At 40.6% G+C, this 21,187-nt stretch overlaps 2 protein-coding genes across 3 annotated transcripts in view; one reads left to right on the top strand and one right to left on the bottom strand.

Annotated features, from left to right (window-relative positions):
- Positions 1-5,630, bottom strand: part of RASGEF1A (RasGEF domain family member 1A) — a 158,957-nt gene extending 153,327 nt beyond the window's left edge. For both annotated transcript variants that reach the window (XM_027460017.3, XM_027460021.3), the window contains exon 1: positions 5,441-5,630. The gene's annotated coding sequence lies outside the window, so the exon portion shown is untranslated. The remainder of the gene's footprint in view (positions 1-5,440) is intronic.
- Positions 1-21,187, top strand: part of MBL (mannose-binding lectin) — a 274,988-nt gene that overhangs the window by 129,126 nt on the left and 124,675 nt on the right. The window lies entirely within an intron of this gene.

Here is a 21,187-nt window from a genome sequence, read left to right as displayed (position 1 = left end):
TTTAATTAACTCTTTCTTCCATTTTCCTGGTGAATAAACTAGCTGTAGAATTACTTGGCTTTCTTAGAAGTGCATGGCTTTCTGTATTGTTTCCTTTCCTGTATAAAGAAGGTTATTATCCTATAACCTGATAAGTCTTCTCTGCAGTTCTCAGTGTTGTGTAGGTTGTCTTTTCTCTGCCTAATGTTTTGCTCCGTTTGCAGTTCTGTTTGGGCACAACCTCCAAGGGCAGTAGGTAGGCATGCAGGGTTCAGGTGCCTCTTGGACGGATGTGCCATTGTTCTGCTGCATGCCACCCCAGCGGTGTCCCCAAGAAGGAAACCTGAACCCTGCCTGGGCATGGCAAGGTCTGTAGGTGTCTTATGACCTGAATTGTGCCCTGGAGTTTTATGGGGTGATTTTCTAGATGGGATAATTTGGCTGAGAATCAGCTGGTATAATGGAGTTTGCTTGAGTTCATCATCATAACTTGATCATAACTTGGGTTCACCATCATAAAGAGGAGGTAGAAGAAGAGAAAAAGTGAAAATTGACCAACCAATTGACCAACCAATTTCCAAGCAGGGAAAGGAATTCTGCTGTGCTTTTTTTTTTTTTTTTTGCATGTTCATTGATTGCAAGACCACAGGGAATGAAGTAGAGCTAGGTCTGTACTATTCTGTGTAACCAGAACCAGTAAGGTGCAAAACTCCTAACCACGTTTAAACTCTGGTCTTGGACTTGTCACATGAATAACATACGAGTAGGTTTGTTACATGTTGTTTAACAGCAAGGAAGAGATGATCTTATGCATCCTGATCAAAAAGGTTTCTAATCTCTTTAGATACCTACTTTATATGTTCTCATTCGATATAGTAGATATGATGTTGTAGTGATGGGAAAGTTGTGAGGACGTGGTTGTAACCAAGGCAGAGTTTGGAGCTGCTTTAGGAGCTCAGACAAGATAGAATTCTCAAAGCTTCTGTGTTCTTTTCTACTTATTTGAGGATGTCTATTTAAATTCATTATTTCTGCCTGAAAGCTTGCCTCAAAATGACCAGATATGATTTGTGGAATTGCAGTTTTATTTCTGCTTTGTTTTATTTTGTTTTGTTTTTAATTTAGTTTGTTCGTTTGCTGCTTTTAGTATCTGGCACTGTTATAATGTAATACATGCACCTGTATATATATGTGGCACACATGGGTTCATATGATTTTTGAGTGCTTTATCTTTTATTCAACTTGTATTGTTTGGGACCTATAAAAAAACTTGAATCCTTTCATTGTAAAAGCTGGAAAGAAGTCTGTTAGAGTTGTGCATCTCATCTGCTGTTTCCAGTACACACTTTGCTTGTGCCCTTGTGCATCTTGACGCATTGGTCTTGTCCTGTACCTCTGCAGTATGCAAATCTGTCCTTTGCTGTATGGTTTCAAGTCATGCATTGCTACAGGCTCCTTATGAACCTACAGCCTCAGTAAATGTGTTAGTAAAACCTGCTGCTGGATGGCTTTTATTCTGGTTGCTTCAGCCTGCGGATCATGATATCGTTCTCTCTGTCACTTACGAATTGCTCAGGTGATACACACTTTGCTAGATGTTGCCCAGCATTGCTGGTGCCCTCAGAATAAGCACGTTTTCCTCAAACACACAGAATTAATATGGCAAGGCTGGGAAAGCCACAAGGAGAAGTAGGAAGTAAATGCTACACATAGCTTGTAGAGAAAAGCCCAAAGTTCATATTATGGCTAGGATGAATTTCAGGTGTGTCATCCACCAGTACCTCTCTAGAGAATTTACTCTTTGCTCTTGGGTTTCCTTTTTTTTGAACTGTTAGTTTCTTCATGCAGTTTCTTTAACGTTGCATCCCTATGCTAGCCAATAACTCAATAACTAAATTGCCTTAAAAACTAAAGGGAATATGTGCCTAGCATGCTTAGTTTCCTTATCATTTTGGAAATTTGAATCACAATCACAGGAAAACAGACAAACTGATATTGAGTGAAAAGACTTTTCACATGTTAATGAAAGGAAGGATAAGACAAAAGCATTTTTCTGTTGTTTCATTAGCTGAAAGACATCAGCTTCCACAAATTCAAATTATATGGCAAAGCTCAGAAGTATGGGGAAAGCTACTTTGTGGTAAACACAGTATTGTTTTTATTTTGCTTGAGCAAGAATGGACTAAAATGGTGCCTTGGAAACTGCACCATCTGTGTTTTATCTGAGAAAACATAAAGAGCAGTCTTTGCAATAAATAAAGAAAAAATAATACAATTTTTCATGGAAAAGTCATTTGCCTGATCAGGATATAATGACTGATCATAAGGGCTGGATGCATGGTTTGCATAGCGTGCACACCTTACTTTCATCTCTATGAACACCTTAGTGTTGGACTAAGATTAGATTTTATCTTACTTAGTGACTTTTTGAGATTATGTAACAAGATGTTGCTGGAAGGCAATACAGCTAGTGTGTGAAATGTCCCATCCTAAAACTAGTGCCTGTGTACAATCCAACTTAAAATACCATTTTGATGGTGATAATAACTCTGTTTGAAGTGTTCCCAGTAGATCCTGTTTGCTTACCATTTAACAAAGTACTACACAAAGAGGAGGAGGTAATCTTAACTGTTCGGTGTGCAATGAGCTGAGCTACAGCTGCCTGCGTTACAGTGCCATTAACAATGAACCATAAAGGGGCGAAGTGTGCTTGTTGCACTGGAGAATGAATTTTTACCCATCTTTGCACATCTGTGTGCAGGAGAGTATGCGTGATCAAATAGCTGAGATGAAGGAGATACCTTCATAGAGATTGTAATCATGTGCTGGTATGTTCCTGACATGTAAAAACCTTGCTGATTTGTTTGGAGCTCTTATCTTTGCGTGCAATTTTGCTTCTCTTTAGTTCTCGCTTATTTCTGTGGATTTCTCTTGCAAGCAGCTTCTCCTTAGGCTGATTTTTATTATTATTATTTTTTTATATATATATTTTTTAAGATTAAGAACTTGTCTGAACCTTAATCTTTTCTGAATGGCATCAGTTATGGAATGAAATCCACTTAACTACCACAGAAAAACTTCTGCTTCCCCTGACTTCAGTTTGTGGAGGTGAGCTGCCAGGAGAGATGTGGCTCTCAAAGCAGGGGCATCCCCTGCCACCCACTGAAGCAGCTGCCTGACCCCAGATACCTATGGGCTTAGATATAGGAGCAATGTCTGTGGCTAGCTTAATCTTTTTAGGCTCAGTCAGAGGCCTGGAGTTGAGCACCTCTGTGTCTTAGGAGAATTTCCTACTGAGATTCCTGTGTAGCTGCTGTGTGTCACCTCGTGTCCCTTGCCCATGCAGTTACAGTGCTGGTGGGTTGCCTAGCCTGGAGGAGGTAGGGAGGACGGGCGCAGTACCGTGCTGACCTCTCCTTAGCACCATGACTTATCTCCCTCTTGCTGTCCTCTCCAGCAAATGAATGAGCTGAGAGCTTGATCACAACTAAATAGCATTGGAAGTTTTGTTTGTTTACTTTAGTAAAACAAAACAAACATTGTTTGTTTACTTTAGTAAAAATACCATGTCAGAGGTGAACCTTCACAGAAAGGCAAGTGATAACCCCACACAGTCATGCAATTCTGAACACCTGAACAGTAGCCAGACCATTTTTTTCAACAACTGTATTAAAAGCCATACTTTTCCTTAATAACTCACGTTGCAACAAAGAAGCCTCAAATTAAAGCATGTGTTTCTGCTTTGCAGACAGCTCCTTGCACGTGTGCTGACTTTGCAGCTGCTTCCTGCAGTCTTTGACTTCTGTAATTAGGACAACCGTCAAGCCAAGCTAATGATATTAAACCGACTTGTCCACGAGTCCGGTGCCATTTATCTCAAGGGTTTAATTTGCTGAGTATGGGGCAGCACAATGCAAGGTTTGCATGTGTGATGGATATAACTTGATTTTTTAGCTCTTGTTGCCAAGTTACAAAAAAACGTGTTATCACAGTGGATTGTCTAAATAGACTAAGGTTCCACCTAGAGGAGCCATACTGAAGAGAACTGGTAATACATTGACGTCTCTGAAGAGAGGAGAAGAAAACAGAAAAACCCAACTTGTAAATAGATGATTTTGTATTCTAGACATCAGACAGACAGGGTCAAAAATAGCTGTTCAGACCCCAGAGATTACAACATGTGCTACTGTAGCAAGTGAAAAAGAGCTTGCACGCAATAAATAGCTACTAATTTAAAACAAGATAGCACCAAGAGTACCAAGAGCTTTAAGACAGAATCACCAGAATCTGTGGTGGGAAGGGTGTTGCAGGGTTACTTTCCATGGGAGCAATCTGATACCCTTGCAGTCAGGTATTGTACCCAAGTCCTAAGAAAAAAGGTAACTTCAAATACATACATATTATACATATATATGTATATGTATATATTACACACACACTGAAGTCTCTGTAGCAGTCCAAATGATTTGAAATAATCTTAAAGCATAATGCTGGTAAATCCATTTTTACCACAGGGAAAGAATGTACCATATTCTGATGGAAAACGAGGTAGGGTTCATGCTGACACATCTAGCAGTTGTTCTGCCTCTTCCTGAGGATCCCTACCAAGTGCTTTAAGTTCTCCAAAATAAGAATGTGTCCCCCTAACCTATTTAAAAGACTGGCTGGAGGGGCAGTAGCTGAGGGGAGGGCCCATCACTACCATCATCCTCTTACTGAGTTTATTCCAAAACCGCTCCTGCTGGGTCAACTGCCTGTTGGTCTCAGTGGCTACCTGGAGGCTGAGTGGTGTCCAGGGCTGACTGCAGCTGCCTGTCCTGTCAGCTCCACGCCTGTGATCAGAGTGGGAGCTGGCACCGTCCTTCAGCAGAGCTGCCTTTTCACAGCAGCAATGTCAGGGCAGCTTTTTGTGGGTTTCCAGTGCAATTTGTAACACACTGCTTAAAAGTCAACTCCTAGTAAGCTGATTGCCAGCACATAGGCGGTCTGAACAGATGTAACGGGTAAGAGGCTGCAGAAAAATACCTTAAAATGCCTAGGAAGCACAGGTAGATCCAGTCACGATTGCAGCACCTTCACAGCACAGAGAGGCTGTAACCCAGCCCGGCTGTCTCCCTTGCAGTCAGAGCACGAGAGAGCCGGGGTACGGCTGGAGGTGCTGCAGCGGGCACCAGCTCGGCTGCTCTCTGCCTACCGAAATAGCAAAGCGCCCTGCTGGGTTCCCGTGCCGCTGTCACCCTCTGAAGGTGGGCGAGCAGTGGCTCGACAGCAAAGGAGCCCCAGCTGTTGGGCGAGATGTTCTCCTTCAAGCCAGCCCCCGACCCGTCCCCAAACCCTACTTCAGCCCCAGGGGCCGGGCTGCCCGCTGGGGGATGCCCGCCGGGGGATGCCCGGGGGATGCCCGGGTCCGGGGCTCGCCCCTGCGGCCGCCGCCGAAGTTCGGGGTGGGCGATGCGCTTACCTTGTCCTCGCCCCGCGGAGCTCGCCGGCTGCTCTCCGTCCACGGCCAGCACGAGGGAGACGAGCGCCGGCTCCCCGTGAGTCATCCTCGGCGGCAGGGTGGGCTCGCTCCTCGCACCGGCTGCGGCTGCCTCCGCCGTGTGACAGCTGCCGGCAGCCGGCGGCCAGAGCCGCCCATTCCGCAGCCGGCGGCGGGCGGAGCGGCGACGGGAGGCGAGGAAAGGAGAGGAGAGGAGAGGCGAGGAAAGGAGAGGGGGGAGCCCGGCGAGTGCCCGCCCGCCCGCAGCAAAGTCGCCGCCCGGAGCGGGGAGCGGGGCGGCCTCAGGGCGCTCCCGGCCGGGGGCAGCTCCGCACCGCCGCCGCTCTGAGCATCCCGGGCCGGTGCCGGAGGCAGGAGCCCGGCCGCGGGGTCCCCGAGGGAAAAGCAGCGGGCTCCTTCCCCGGCGGAGCGGGAGGGATGCCGGTGGGATGCGCTGCTGGGCTCCGACCACCCTAAATCTCAGCCCCGCCACCGCACCCCCTCACCCAGGAGTCTCTCTAGATAAGTTTGTACCCGTGCTTTTCCAGAATGCACTAGGTAGCCTCGCAGGGATGTGTTTGCCAAAAACAGTTGGCGTGTGGCTGGGAAAAAGGAAACGCTGAGGTGCCCGCTGCTTGCTGCTGGTCTTAGCCTCTCTCACAGGGCACACGTGGAAGGCTTGTATGGGCTTTCAGAGGCTCTTTGCTAAAAATAGTTGCTGTGGGGTCTTAAGAATATCAGAAAGAGCTACGACCTCTGTGTCAAGCTCTGTTCAGATGCTCTGAATATTCGTCAAATCCATCTCCTTCTGAAAGGGCAGTATTTCATAATTTACATTTCCTGCAGTGTGAATGGCAATGGTCTTAATCCTGATTAATTGACACATATTTCAATTCCCAAAGTAAACTAGGAAAAGAAATAAAGCATAACAGCATAAAGGTGGAAGAGCTGAAATACGCATGCATTCTCGATGAGAAACTGAATTGATTTTTCACATCTACTCCAAATGATTGCACCAGTTAAATGTCCGCTAGGAGTTCGGCCTGTTCCCCTCTGCAGAGCACGGAACGATGCTTTCTTCTGTTCTGGCGCTATTGGCTGCGGAGGGCCCTCTGAGAATGAGATACGAGCTCTTCAGATCTTTTTTTAAACATCTGATTTAATTATATATATAATTCTGACTGTGCTGAAGGTACTAGGGGTTTGCCACCCTCATCATTCATAATGAAACAGAACAGCAGCCCTGATTCAAGAGCTTATGAAAAGTTTCCTGAGGCTGATGGGAGGCAAACATTACTTTGTGTTTTCCCTATAACTTTGAACCACCACAGCACCTCTTTTTTTTTTTTTTTTTTAACCTTAAATTTCCATATACAATGTTGCATGGGCTCATGAACAGGAGCTTTATCCTTTCACTCATGTGTGAACAGCATGAGGAATATGTGGGAAAGTGTTTAATGTGAACTCTCTGTGAACGTAAATTCATTAGGAGAAAGGGGTCTTTGGCAGTACTGGGTAGTTAGTGTGGAGAAGTGCATCCTCAGGGAGAATTAGCTGTGTGCAGGACCTGTACTCACAAAATAAAAAAAAGTGGAAAAGTGCTCTCACTTCTTCCACACTGGTCCCCTTCTGTCTGTTTGGTAGTGTGTCAAGGATGCTCAGCAGCCATGTGAACCCTGCAGGTGTGAACCTGAGCTGTGTATTTTGAAGAGACCTTTAGTTAATTGAACTCATTTGTCACTGTTGCCAGTATCACTTGGCAAAACAATAATGCATACATACCTGTTTCTGCTCACACAATTAACGTTTCTGTAGTCCGAAATTGGCTGCTTACCCAGACATTTACTGATGGAGGAAAAATGAAGCAGGTGAATATAATCAATTGTCTTTTTTTTAAGAGCAATTAAAGTGACTACAATTGGGATTTGTGCATGGCCAGGGAACCACAGACTCAGTAGATTATTCTGTAGTGCGGTTCATTCTACATTTCCCATTGATAGAAATGTCATTAGATACTAACTTGTGTTATCAACAGGACATTAATATTAATATCAAAATGAACATGAAAAATGCTTTAAAAGAAGGAAGAAGGCCTCACCTAAAATCTTTCTTTCTACAGCACTGTCCTTTAGATCCCTGAGGGGATACTGTGTTGGTTCTTGGCAAATTCCATTCTCCGTTGCGATTCCAGTCAGTGAGGGAGGCTGAGGAAAAACTGACCCAGTCTGTCCCCAGCTGGGCTGGGGGAACACTGCTTGTGCTTTGGCAATAACCTTTTGCATATATGCAATATGGAGTCAATTCTAATTTCAATTACACCTGTACAGCCTGGTATCACAGCAGCTGCATAAGATTGTTTCTCAGGTGCCTTTTAGTGGTACCCGCGGTCTGTTAATGACAGCATTAACGCATATGGCTGTTTGCTGGGGGGGTTGCTTGTCATCCTTCTTGGGAGCTGGCTATGCCAGGCTACTCCTTTACTCCTTGGTTTAAAAAAAAAAAAAAAAAAAAAAGTACAACCCCACAGGATATAACTGGAAGTCTTTACTCTGGAGGTGGTAAACAAGTCAAGAACTAAATGCTATTGTAAGGCAGGAGTTGGCAGGGTTGCGTACAAAACCCTGTGGAGTGAGCACATCTGCCTGCAGCTGCCACACCACCCTGGATGCCTGGTGTGGCGTCCGCATCACTGCGACATTCAGAAACTGCTCAGGTACATGAGAGCAGGCATCCAGCAGAGAGAACTCACTTTTAATTTGCATGTCATTGCTGTGTTTTTCTTTCTTTCCTGTGTGCAGAACAGTCTCTGGATACTTGAATGGAGCAGGCTTAGAGCTGGTCTTTTTCCTTGCCTTACTACTGAAAGCCACAAAACCACCTGAGTGCAGAACCTCTTGTTGGTCTGTTTAGCTTTATCTTTCAAGTAGCTGGGTGCTTTCCAAGGAATGACTGAAATCTCTGGAAATCACTGCTTTTCCTGTGTTCTTCTGAAGCAATACAAGGCACACACTTGTGCCTTCATCTTCCTCATTCTAGTTGTTATTGCTTCTCAGTTTCATCCCTTCATACCTCTTAGTTTTTAACTGCAAAGATAGAACAATATATATATATATTTAAATAAATGTCTTTTTCTTCAATTATGCTTTCAGGTTTAGTTGCAGCTAAGACTTCATCTGAAGTTACACCATGTCAAAAATTAGCGCTTCTAAGTGCTGAAATTATTTGTCATTTTGAACTCTGGTAATGAATTCCAAGCATTGGTCCTGATGCTTGACCTTCTGTATCTCCTCTCACAAGCATTGTTTTGAAGTTCAAGTAATGGAGCTCGAGTTCTGGAAAGTAATATAGACTTGAGAGAAACTGTAACCTTGCCTGTTAAGGACAAACCTGCTCCAGTGATGATCTGCTAGATACAGAAATCATTGATTTACGATGTACAATTCCCGAGTGCAAAGCCATTACAAAAGTTGTATTTATTTTGTCAATACTCAGTTTGCAGTCTGAAGTATGGGGTGTTAGAAATTTATTCATATTCAAGAATCTGAACTGACTCTAATGCCACTATTTTTAAATGGTAGATATTATGCCCATAAAGTTATTCATATTGAAAAATGATGATTTTTAAAGCAGAGAAATGAATGGTATGAATGAGTGCCTGAGATGAAAAGATGGATGTATGTGGCTGCTGCTGGCTATAGGCAGAGCTCTGTGTTTCTGCTTACTTTTAAATACGGGGAATGGCACTGAGGGACTGTGGAAAACAGAATAGACTTTGGGTCTGCAGATGACTAAGCTGTAATGCTAACTGCCAAGAGCATTTCATGATTGCTGGAGTTGACTGAAAAGCTGAAATTTGTATTTCATAGGAAACTGGTAAAATTAAAAAAAAAAAAATGTGAAAAGGTTGAAAAAAAAAAATCACAACTGAGAAAACGGATCTAGTTCATCCCTGTGCCACAATGCAGTGAAGCAATATCATGTTTGGTTTTCCTGCACTGCCTCTGAATATGTCTCTGGTATGCGTTTCTCAGTTGCCCCTGGCAACCTGTTCTAGTAGTTCATTATGCTTGTTGTTAGAAAGTTGTGGTTTTTTTTTCAGATGCCTAATGCAATGCTTCATCACAATATCCTGATTGTCATCACTTTTTGTCCTAGTCCTAAAGAAGGGAGCAGACTAATCCCTTTCTTCTTCTGCAGCACTTACGTCCCCCCACATCTCACCTTCACAAGATGGGCAGCCAGTCTCTGAAAACATTGCCCTCTTACTGTATCTTCACATGAGAGGGTGCTTTAGAAGGGATTCTCTTCCTGCCGAATATTCAAGTGAACTTAATTCTGTAGGGCTGTATCAGTGAATCAATATCCCGGAGTATCAAGGAGATGATCTCCAGTTTCTAAACCAATAGCCTTGATATATATCAAGTACTACACGATTCTGCTGCATGATGAGCCTGTGAAAACAGATTTTGTAACACAGTTGAAATACTCTAGCTTAGTTCAGTTGCAGTTTCCACTGTGAAACAATATTTTGAGGTCTGAAAAATTCCTGAAAAAAATCCACTTGGTTCAGTTTTAGGCTAGTAGGACTCCCCCCCACCCCTTCCTGCTTTACTCTTGGAAATGCATCTGTTTCGGTTAATAAATAAATAAAATCTAGAATAGTTTATTCAAATGAATGAAAATTCACTTCAAATGAATGATAGATAGATTCAGATCCAGCCAGTAGTCATGGTTAAGACTCTTTTTCTGAAGCCATTTTCAAAATTCTGTCTTCTATTGAATGATAAAGAGACTGTCCCTGACTCAGAGGAGCCGGGAAATGTGCCATATCAACTGTTATTCCAGATTACTAACACATCTTGGGTTTAGGTTGCTGTAAAACCCAAATAAATTTCAAGTGATAAATAAATAAATTCAGAGAATGCAAATTGATAAAATCCAGAGAACACAAAAAAAGCCTTTCTCCAAAATCTCAGTGTTCTCCCAACAACACTGAAAGCACCCCTTTCAACCCCAGCTAGCTAGATTTATTTTTCATTTTGAATCTTTTTCCATTGATGCACTGCAGGAAAAGACTCATAAGCAATTTAAATTGCAGGACTTTCTTCTTTTGTTAATGAAACCTGTTTGTTTGCACAAGAAGAAAACAGTTATATTTTAGAATAAACTGTTCAAAGCCTTGACATTCCAAGCAATTGGTATCTGCAGTTAGCAAAATATTTCTGTACCTGTACCCCAGAAAAACTAGTTAATAATCTGTCATTTGCTGAGCTCCCTGATGGGCAGAGCTTAGAAGATGCAGCTTGCTTCACTGAGCTGGCTTTGGTTGCTGGCAGAGCTGGCACTTGGTGTCAGGCCAGTTTGCTGCTGTAGGGGAAAGCAGTGCCTGGCACAGCAGCTATTTTGGGCTTGAGAGGTAGTGAGAGGTTAAAAAGTGTGAAGAAAGGTTCCAGCTACCTGGTTTTGATAGCCCATGCATCTCAGAAATTTAATTGCATATTAATGGCTGTTTTCTGTGCTATTAATGTTGTGAAATGGCCTGTGAGGGAGATGGTCTCAATTAGCCCTTGCATTAACTTTTGTCATTAATGTGCGTCAGTATTGATGCTTTTAATTGCATGAGACTTGGGGAGAGCTTGGAGAAATCACACAGGGATGCCTGATTTGTCTGTAGTCTAGCCACCGAGGTCACAGCAATAAGGAACAATTGGGTCTGGTTTTCTTCCTTTCTTTTTTTTTTCTTTCATGCCAGAAATAGGGCAACCAATGGAAGGAGGAATTCTATTTTTGCAATACCAGGAATGTTTTAGGGCCAGCTGTTACTTCTAAGTAAGCCTTTCCTCTTTAATGGCTGAGAAACTATGTGACTTATTTTCAAAATATTAAGAAATTTTAACCCTGTTTTCTGGCCTGCCCTTCATTTCTGTTGATTTCATTTCTGTTGACTTTTTCTTCCAATATCTTCTTTTAAAGATTTTCTGCCTTCCTTTTGGGTACCCAATCCTATATACAGGATAGTGGCAGAACGGCCTAGTCACCATGACATCATGTTCAAGGGTCAATATTTTTAATAAAGGTAAAGATGAAGGGAAAATTTTTGGTGTCAGATGATTCTATTTTTATCTGCTTAACATCTTCTGATTTTGAAACAGGGAGCACAGGACTGGGAACAGACCTGTTTGGTGTATGGGTTTCAGGTAGTTACTAAAGATGTGATTTATTTTCAACCCTACTGAACAGATTTATTGAATTCACAGTGATATGAGGGGAGAGAGGGGTGTTTTGTCTGTGCTGTTGTGATGGTGGTTGGTTCTGTTTGTTTTGGGGAGGAAGTATTAGATTAGTTTGGAATGTCTCACACTATAGAATGTTATATAATTTACTCCCAAATCTGTTTTCCCTTGAAGATTGCATATTACTGAAGCCAGAATAAGTGGTTTGTAGTTTCTTATCACATCCCTTATTAAATGTGGTTTATTATATTTTCTGTTCTTCAGTCATGCACTACCAGACTAGATCAGGTGATGCTATTAGAAAACCTGGCTTATGCAGCTGGAGTGTCATATATTAGTTCCTTTGCAATCTAGATTGGAGGTCATCCAGTCCCTAGTTCCCCTGATGCTTCTTTTATGAATTTTGCTTCCACATCTATGTGGACATTTCCATTTTAGTACACAGATGTTTCAATTTCGGTTTCATCAGCCCTGTAAGGAAAAAAGGGCAAGGGTTTGTTTGAATTTTCCTGGTCGTCTTCCAAGTGTTACCACTGCTGTTTGTTTCAATGTCATTTCCAAATTCTTGAGTAGCTTGGCTTTCAACAATTCTTACCTCTGTTACAGATATTTTTTAATACTTGTTAATCCTTACTTTTTCTGACATCCAAAGTGTCCTCATTGTCTGAAGCAACTTGCTGTTGCTCTGCATGAGAGTATTTTCCCACCTATGACTGCTCTTCAGCAAAGCCGGTCTAACAGAAGGCAAAGAAGTTTGTTGACTATGACATTGATAAATACCTGGATTATCGATATTAGCTGCCTTTTTTTTTTTTTTTTTTTTTTTCCCCACCAGAAAAATTAGTCTTCCAGAGCAACACAAATACTGGTTCTGTTTGTCTCTCTGGTAACAGTACAAAATTCTCTGTTTTCACCGGGGTTAATTTGGTCTTTCTTCTTCCTGCCTCTTCTTTCCAATTTCTGGTATCCTTTCAGCCATCATCCTAGCATCCATTGTCACATTTTTTCTCTTTCTGCCTCCCATCAACTATCAACAGATTTGAAATATTTACTTACTGCTTAAAAGATTTTGTGTCCTTTTCCTTATCTTCCCATAGTTGGGTGCCTTCCAACTGTAAATTAGTGAACATCTTCCTAATGAGTGTTATAGTGTGGATTTCAATGGTCTTTTTATTTATTTATTTATTTATTAACATAGGTTTTGAAAACCAGTGTGTTTGGACACTGTGAGTACCTACTGATAAGGGTAGCAAATAATAAATGCCATGAGGATATTGAGATGCAAATAATGTCAAACTCGGAAATACGGGACCGTTGGCAATAGTCTATGCCTATCCTAGGCAATAGTCTATTTTAACCGTTGTACATTGACATACCTGTCTGTTCCTTGCTACAGTCCACAATTCAGTTTAGAAGTTTTCATTAAAAGAAGCTCTCACAAGTAGTAGGCTTTTTGTTTGTTTGTTTGTTTGTTTTTAAATCTAATAAATGTTAGGATCATAAATAACACATTAGGTTACTTCTCAAGCACAGCCACTTTTCCTTGACATAGGGAGGATGGGCATGGGTTATAAGTTGTTTTGTTTTGTTTTTAAAAATGCTAGAGCATTAACAAGTATTGAATAGAGATAGAGAGTATTGAACAATGACAGTAGTTCCTCTCTCTCTCTTTTTTTTTTTTTTTTTTTTAGCATAGTGACTTCCATTAGCTGTATGAGTGTTTATGAGTGTATTATGTTTAGCGTAGGTATCCCATTCAAAAAAAAATTCTAAATCTTCAGGCAGTGGTTGGCTGACTTCTTCCTTAGCTGAAACATTGGAATAAAAGGCTGATTGTTTTTTTCCCTATAGTTTGCATTAACTAACTTGTATCTGTATTAGTTTACATTAATTTATTTTCCTGCATTATGATTTAAGTCAAAATTCTTTGGTATCTTTATTCATTGTAAATTCACAAGTTCATTGCTAATCTAGAATAAACTTTTGTGTTGAGAGATCTTATTTGCAGATGCTCCTAAAATATCTTTTAAGAACAATACAAATGGATCCATAAATTGCTTAATTAGAATGATTCACTTTCTTCTAGTTTTGATTTATGGTAGTAAATCCAAACTGAAACTAGCACATTGAAAAGCTTTGTTCTTCTGCACCGTGAGAGCTTTGTTGCATGAAGAGTGTTCTTTTGGTAGCGTATGCATGTAGTATAATTTAAATTTAAGTCCTCAGTAGCTTTGAAATGAGCAGTGGCAAATGAAGCACTTTTATTTTATTAATGAAATTAGGCCTTTGCAGTGTGTATCTTATGTTGCAATAATATCACTGGCCTATGGTTCCACCATTCCATGTAATAATTTACTGCTTCCATTTTATTCTAGATGTCATCCTTGGCTTTCCTTTCATTTGTCAGCTTATTTCCTGCTGTTGTGATTATCCTTATTAATACCATGCAGAAACCTATAGAAAGCACAGCAATGGCCTGGTGAGCACCAAAGGTAAAAGCACTGGAAACAGAGGAATTCTGTTCCCAGCAGTGCCTGGCTGAAAAATGACACATGCTGCCCAGCTCAGGAACTGCATGTGCAGACCTGAAGGGAGCTGTGGTAACTGAACAGCAGCAGGGTTTATAGAGGGTTAATTTTCATGGCATCATTTACCAAAGCAGCATATTCCCTGCCAAATTAAAAATGTAAGTCACTTGTCTACATCCTGGGTCTGCTAGGATATGTTTGCAACAGAATTGTATTACTTTTTCTATGGGAAAAATGTATTTTCCCCCTTTTTTCACGTGTGCACATGCATGCACACCCACACAAACACAAATTTAATAAATTTAATTCCATGTCAGAAGGATACGTGGCATAGAAATTTACAGCTGACCTGGGTAGTTTTGACAAAATGGGAGAAGTCTTACAAAAGGGGAAGAAAGCTTTTTTTTTTTTCCTGTCTTTCTAACATTCTTCCTCTGAAATATGCTATAATAACCAATGACTCTATTATAAATATGAGTAACAGCCAAAATAAATAATATATTATGCAATTAAGTGTCTAAACCAAATGCAATGCAGCTATTTTTACTGTGATTCAGGGAGAGGTTTCACACCAGCCTGTTGCACAGGCCAGTCAGAAGGGGTTTGTGGTGTCAGGGCTCTAATCAGACATAATGACAGAAATGGAGAGGAGGGTGCAGGGAGTGACAGATTGATTAATAATGACAATTCTGAGTGGGCTTTTCTCAGCCTTGCCCAATTATGACATTTGGATGTCATTTTTAATTTTCACAAATTTAAGCTAGTGGAAGCGGTAGTGTTAGTCTTTCCAAATTCAGCAAGACCAGACCTGTACATCTGCTAGATAAACCCTGACTGCTTCTTTTGGTTACTTTTCTGATCTAATTGTGGGTGAGACTTAAGTATGACTGTATTCCTGGCATGCATATTTGGGTGCTAGATATAAACGGTTTCTCCTGACTGCTGAGTATGTTTGCAGATGTTTGCTTTGGTTTTCCCACTGCAGAAACTGCAAGCCGTATTTTAGTATTAATTAGTATTTTAAGATTTTAAATAAATAATGATTTTAAAAAATCTAGATAATCTCACTAAAGGGAGAAACTTGGAGCATCTTCTCTAGTCCTATATTAACTATGTTATCACCAGAACTTGAAATCTGAGCAGATATCCTTAGGATGTTCTTGATATAATTTAATTTAAAAGTTCATATCTTGTGTGTATATATATATATATTTAGCATTTCCACAGCTGTTGCAGATAAAATGCAGCAAAGAAACAAAATTAACTTTCCTTTCCAATGTGAGAAACTGCCAACAGGTGTGGCATCTGCCAGGTCTGCTTCTGTCCTGCCTGTGTCCTTCATACAGTGAGGCGATTGTGCAAATTAGACCAGAAAACCTAATCTGGGCATTGTGTAGGGCCAAAAGTAGCTGTTGGTTAGCACTGGGGCTACTTGAGGAGTGATCCTAGCTGGCCAAGCTGGAGATTTTTCCAGGCACCGCACCTCACTCTGGGTTGAATTCTGGTCCTCGCTTTGGAGAATTTACTGCCTGTTCCCTATATCTGTCCCATTACCTGAGTTTGTCCTGTAACTGCAGCTGTGTCAAAAATAGCAGCGGCATGAACACGGATTGCTTGTTCTTAACAGAAGTAGTTAGTGCTGGATTTGTAGGATTTTTACTTCCATATATAATCGAGAATAACAGTTATTCACTTGGCCTGTTTGCAGCTGGAACTTCATTGCTTTTCTTTGGGATCGATCAGTTCTCGGAAGGTCTTTCACTTGCAGAAAATGGACAGCAGATGCTCAGGGGAATTACTGCTTAGAAAGAGCTATACCCAGGACAGCAAACCAACTGTTAGCGGCCACAGGCAAAACGTTGTTACTAAGGAGCCTTTACTAGCACCACTCGTAATACCCTTACCGAAGATATGTATACACAGCACTACTGCAAACTTCCCTATCAGTGATTCGGTCTTGTAGCAGACCTAGCAAGCACAGGCCGTGTTGCTCCCCAGGACTGGCAGCAACCCACTGCTTGGCTCCATGCACCCCAGCTGCCCTGGTCAGCATGCCGGGGGGGAACAGGACCACAGTAGCTGTGGCCCATTTACTTAAAAAAGTAAATTTACTTAATGAAATAAGTGAATTAAATGTCTTGCATAGCTAATACCTTGCAGTGGAGGCTTTGGGAGATTTCATTGCTTTTGCTGTTCATTGCTTTTTACTTAACTAATATTTCTATTTTATTGAATGCCAGAATCAGTCCATCTGAATTAAAAATAATTCTGCAATTTCTTATCAGAAAGTATATTTCAGGAGATGTTCTGAACTTTCTCAACAATTAAGATTTCATTTCTCTTGCTCAAAAAAAGAGCTAAAAATATCCTTTCCAAAGAATAATCAAAAATCTTTCTTCCCCAAAGTATCCTGCTTTTTATTTTTATTTTTATGTTTGGTTATAATTTCCAACAAGCTGATATTTCTCTAGGCTACAACATAATTTTTATTTTAATACAGTAAATTGTATTTTTTAATGTAACTTGATATTAATACTACATTATCAGGATTTCAGATTTTGTAGATAATGGCCTTTCTAGAGAAAAGCAGGGCATAGGGACAGATTTTCCAGTGCAATTAATATTGCTGTCCATTTTTAGAAAGAGGACCTGTACCAACTTAAAATGCACAACATTTTAAAATTAATTGAAACAGTGTTTACCAACCTTGCTCTTTATTTCCTCAACCTTGACATATTAATTCAAAACATCCAGGAAGCCTATGTGATCTCAAAGCTGTGCTCTAGTCCCTGACATTTCAGTTATCACCTTTGCTTTTATCTAAAATTTATGCTCATGTTGTTCACCTGGTTCTGTGCCACTTCTCAGTTAAATGCAATTTAATTTTTTCAACAAATGATATTTAGTTTAGAAATGGACATTCATTTCCTGTGTGAAGATTTCTCAGTTTGATGATTAGCACATTTGACTAAGGGCTATGTGTTTGGAGGTGTGACTTGGTCTCCTGCTTCAGTATTTCTTCTTTCAGCTCCAGTATTTTTCCTGTTTACACCAGAGATTTCAAGGTTCCCCTCACCCTACTGCCCTCTTGTTTTCTCTTGGTCCAACATCTGTCTGCTCCATTCATTTTTAATACCGTCACCCAGTAAAGACAGTTCTGGTTTGCTCATTTATTAAGTTGATTTTCTTTCAAAATCTGTGTTATCTATATAAGAACCTATGCCAAAAGATCAGCCGCCATGTGTGTATATATTTAGCCACGTATATCTGCCACTTCATCAGCAAAATAGCATAAAATATCTGAATATGGTTAACAACTACATATTTTTTAAGTTGACCAAATTTTTTTATGAAAATTTGTTTTTTTCTCACATAATGAAAACTATATAGTATATTCTTGATTTTCTTGAAAATCATTCCACATTTTAATATATTGATAAGAATTTCTATTTGCAATAAATATTGCTCCTGTTCATGTTGTTACAAATTTCCAAATACATGTAGTTATTTATCCAAAAGAGTTCCCCAGATGTGACACACTTCTTGGGGGTAACTGCAGTACTTCATCGCTTGTTTGGGTATTTGTTTTTCCAAAAGATTCTGTTGCAGCTGCAGCCACTTTGTGAATTATGAAAAATATTGAGGCTAGTAATTAACATCTAAATCCTTTCTCCAAACTGAAAGGGCAATTTATATTTAAAGAAAATTATATTTGGTGTTTAGGAGATTAAGCCTTCTACAGACTGGAATATTAATCCTCCCAGTCATGCAGTTCAATAGCTGACCCTTGTTAGCTATCACTATTAGATCAGTTTAAACACAAATGCTGGAAACCTAGTTTTATTAATGCTTTTGGCAAAGCTCCTGGTGACCTAGGCTGAGCCAGGATTTAGATCTGGAAAGGGTCCCTCAAAATTATTTTCTGGTTTGGAGAAAAAAAACTTCCCTCCTTTTCCAGAAGAAAAGAAAAACAGGAGGTTCAGTAGATGAATGATTATACCACAGACTTCTGCTCATCTCTTCTTTCTATGCATGTCTCTGCTGGATAAAATTTTTGACTCCATTCTTGGAGTAGTAGTGCCAAGTATAGTAAAGGTCTTCACAAACAGAAATCCGGAACCTTCCTAGCTGACTTCATGAAAAAACTTGCACCGCTCTGTAGTGTAGGCTGGAAACTGCAATGAAGTATTAAAATTATGGATCTGGGATTCTAATTTGAAAACACTTCTTAACTGGAAAAAGAGAGGAGCACAGAACTTTAAGATTTGCTCTGCAACACTCGTGCTACAAACTCTGCCAGAGTTGCTTTAGTATCCAAGATGCACATTTGAGCGTGTATAATTTCTTAGATTAAACCCACAGGCTCTCAGTTTCCCTGTGCCTAATAAACATGGTCATGCAGAATTGATTTTGCTTGGACTGTTTCATGATGAAAATATTTTTCTATCTATTTTTCAGAAGTGTTTGTTGGGGTCAGTTTGCATGCTGCAGCAGGAGAGGTGAACATTCAATGTTTTCATGGGATAGATGAGATGCAAGGATGATAAAATTTTGCTAGATTGAGTCTGCAAATACCCCCCCCCCACACACACACACACAAAATCCATTCTCAATGCAAAAATGAGAATGGGAAAAAAGAAAAAAAAAAGTGTGTAGGCAAAATTGCAAAACCTATTTTTTTTTTGTTTGTTTTGTTTTATTTCACTTCACGTCACTTGTAAGCCCCATGCAACACTTGATCTCTTGGATGTTGTTCTGGAGCATGCACAGCTTTCCCATCACCTTTTGGGGTGAGGCAGCTGAGAGCCCTGACTCTTTCTGTCTGAAATACAGAATAAGTTGACTGGATAAGGCAGTTGCTGCAGCCACGTGAACCCTTTTTCCAATCAGTCTCTGACTGAAAGAGTGGAAAGAATCCAAAGAGCAAAAAGAAAGTTTCTTACTCTTGTGGACTGACTACTCTAAGAGCTGGTCAAAGGGCGTCCTCTCTGATAGCTCACGTGGCGTTTCTGGCTTTTTGTGTTGTGAATATGGATGCAGTAGAAAAAGCCATGCTACTAGCATGTTGAATTGCTAAATTAACATGTTAGTTCCAATTCACATTTTTAGGAAAAGGTAGAAATCCTTCTCATTCCGTTGTTGGCTTAGATTGAGGGAGACTGTTGTGCTTGATTTTAAACCTGCTGCTTAATCTGGGTTTAAAACAGCGCTTGGGCTATATTAGCAGTTGAGCTACCTAAATAATTGTTTTCCTTGTATGTCTATGCATATATGGGAGAGGGGATGTTTGTACATATTTGCAGTACCATAAATCAGTAAAATACTTGTGTAAGTCTGGATTAAGCAGGGGGAAAAAAAGTTGTTAAAAATGAACTGTGAAATCTGTTTTGGATGTATTTATTCTGACAGAGACAGGAGCAAAAAGGGTACTTGTAAACAATTTTCAGCAGTCTATAAAGAGCTGAAGATTTCTGCAGCTCTGTTATAAATATATGATTAATTTTCCGTTAGATCCTTTTCTGGATGAGTACTACAGAAAAATAGGAAGTACATCAAGCTGAGCTTTAATGCTGAAGATTTTCCACTTGCTCATGCACAATAAGTAAGCTTTAAGCCTTAAGAATATAAATATGAGCTTTCAATTTGTTATATTTGAGATTTTAAAAAAATCTACACCTATGTATTTCATGATAGTACAGTATGCATAATTTTTTTCCCTTGACCACCCTCACAAACTTACAGCTCTCAAGTACTTGGTTTGTCAATCAGCACTTTTTATCTTAGGGGAGCTGAGGATAGATGTGATGACCTAGGAGAGAATCAGGATTTCCATTTATCTGTGAATTCCTCATGCTTTCCAGTCTACTCCCAAGAGCTGCTACAAAAAAAACAGCAAGCCAGTTTGTTGGAAATATAGAGAAATGTAAAATGAACTTGTTTAGAAGTCTCATCTATGTTTTAATAAAAATATATTTTAAATGGCTTTAAAAACCAATACATTTTAATTGCTGTTATATCAATTTAATACTGTAAGAAAATTTTCAGTGCAATAGTTTTATCAGTGATCTGAATGCAGGAGTGGAATGCATCCTCAGCAAGTTTGCTGCTGCTGATAAACTGGGAGGTGCTGTGGATTCCCTGGGGGAATGAGAGGCCTTGTGGAGAGATCTGGATAGATGGGAGAGTAGGGCTATCAGGAGCAGCATGAAGTTCAACAAAGGAGAATGCCGGGTGCTGCCCTGGTGATGGAGCAGTGCCGGACATGGGCACAGACTGGGGGACGAGGGACTCAGCAGGAGGGACCTGGGGGTGCTGGGGACAGGAGGCTCACCACAAGGCAGCAGGATGCCCTGGCAGCCGGAAGGGAAAACCGCACTGAGGGACGTGTTAAACACAGCAGAGCCAGCTGGGTAGAAGAGGTGATGCTCTCACTATATTTATTGGTAGTGCAGCCTCACCTGTGTTCAGATCTGGGCTCCACAGTATGAAAAGGATGTTAAGGTCCTTGAAAGGTGCTGGGCTTTGCTCTCTGGGGACCAGTGGCACCAAGCTCAGGCTGGGCAGGGGCATTTCTTTCCCCATGTCTGGGGCATTTGGACACTGCCCTCAGTAACTTTTGGTGAGTTCCAAAGTAGTCAGGCAGTTGGATCAGATAACCTCTGAAGGTCCCTTCCAGCTGGACCATTTTGTTAATTACAAACCTTATGTGTAACTTCTCATTGGTAAGCACCAAATCTGTTGTGTAACTTAAACTGATCATGAGTCTTTATTTTTAATTTAAAAAATAGAAAAATCGTAGCATAATATAAGTCACCATAAATATATCTGAAAAGGTTCCTAAGACAAGGCAGTGAATTTTCCTCTTTGCTCTTACAGCTTGAGTCATCAGTAGGGTTAAAAAGAGAATTGGTTGTCTAGCAACACTAACATCTTCATTTCTTCTTTTGATGGTACTCACCTAGCAGCAT

Source organism: Anas platyrhynchos, chromosome 6, assembly GCF_047663525.1.
Source record: "Anas platyrhynchos isolate ZD024472 breed Pekin duck chromosome 6, IASCAAS_PekinDuck_T2T, whole genome shotgun sequence".
Lineage (NCBI taxonomy): Eukaryota > Metazoa > Chordata > Aves > Anseriformes > Anatidae > Anas > Anas platyrhynchos.
Note: the sequence above shows the minus strand (reverse complement) of the source record. Positions and strands in the feature narration are given on the sequence as shown.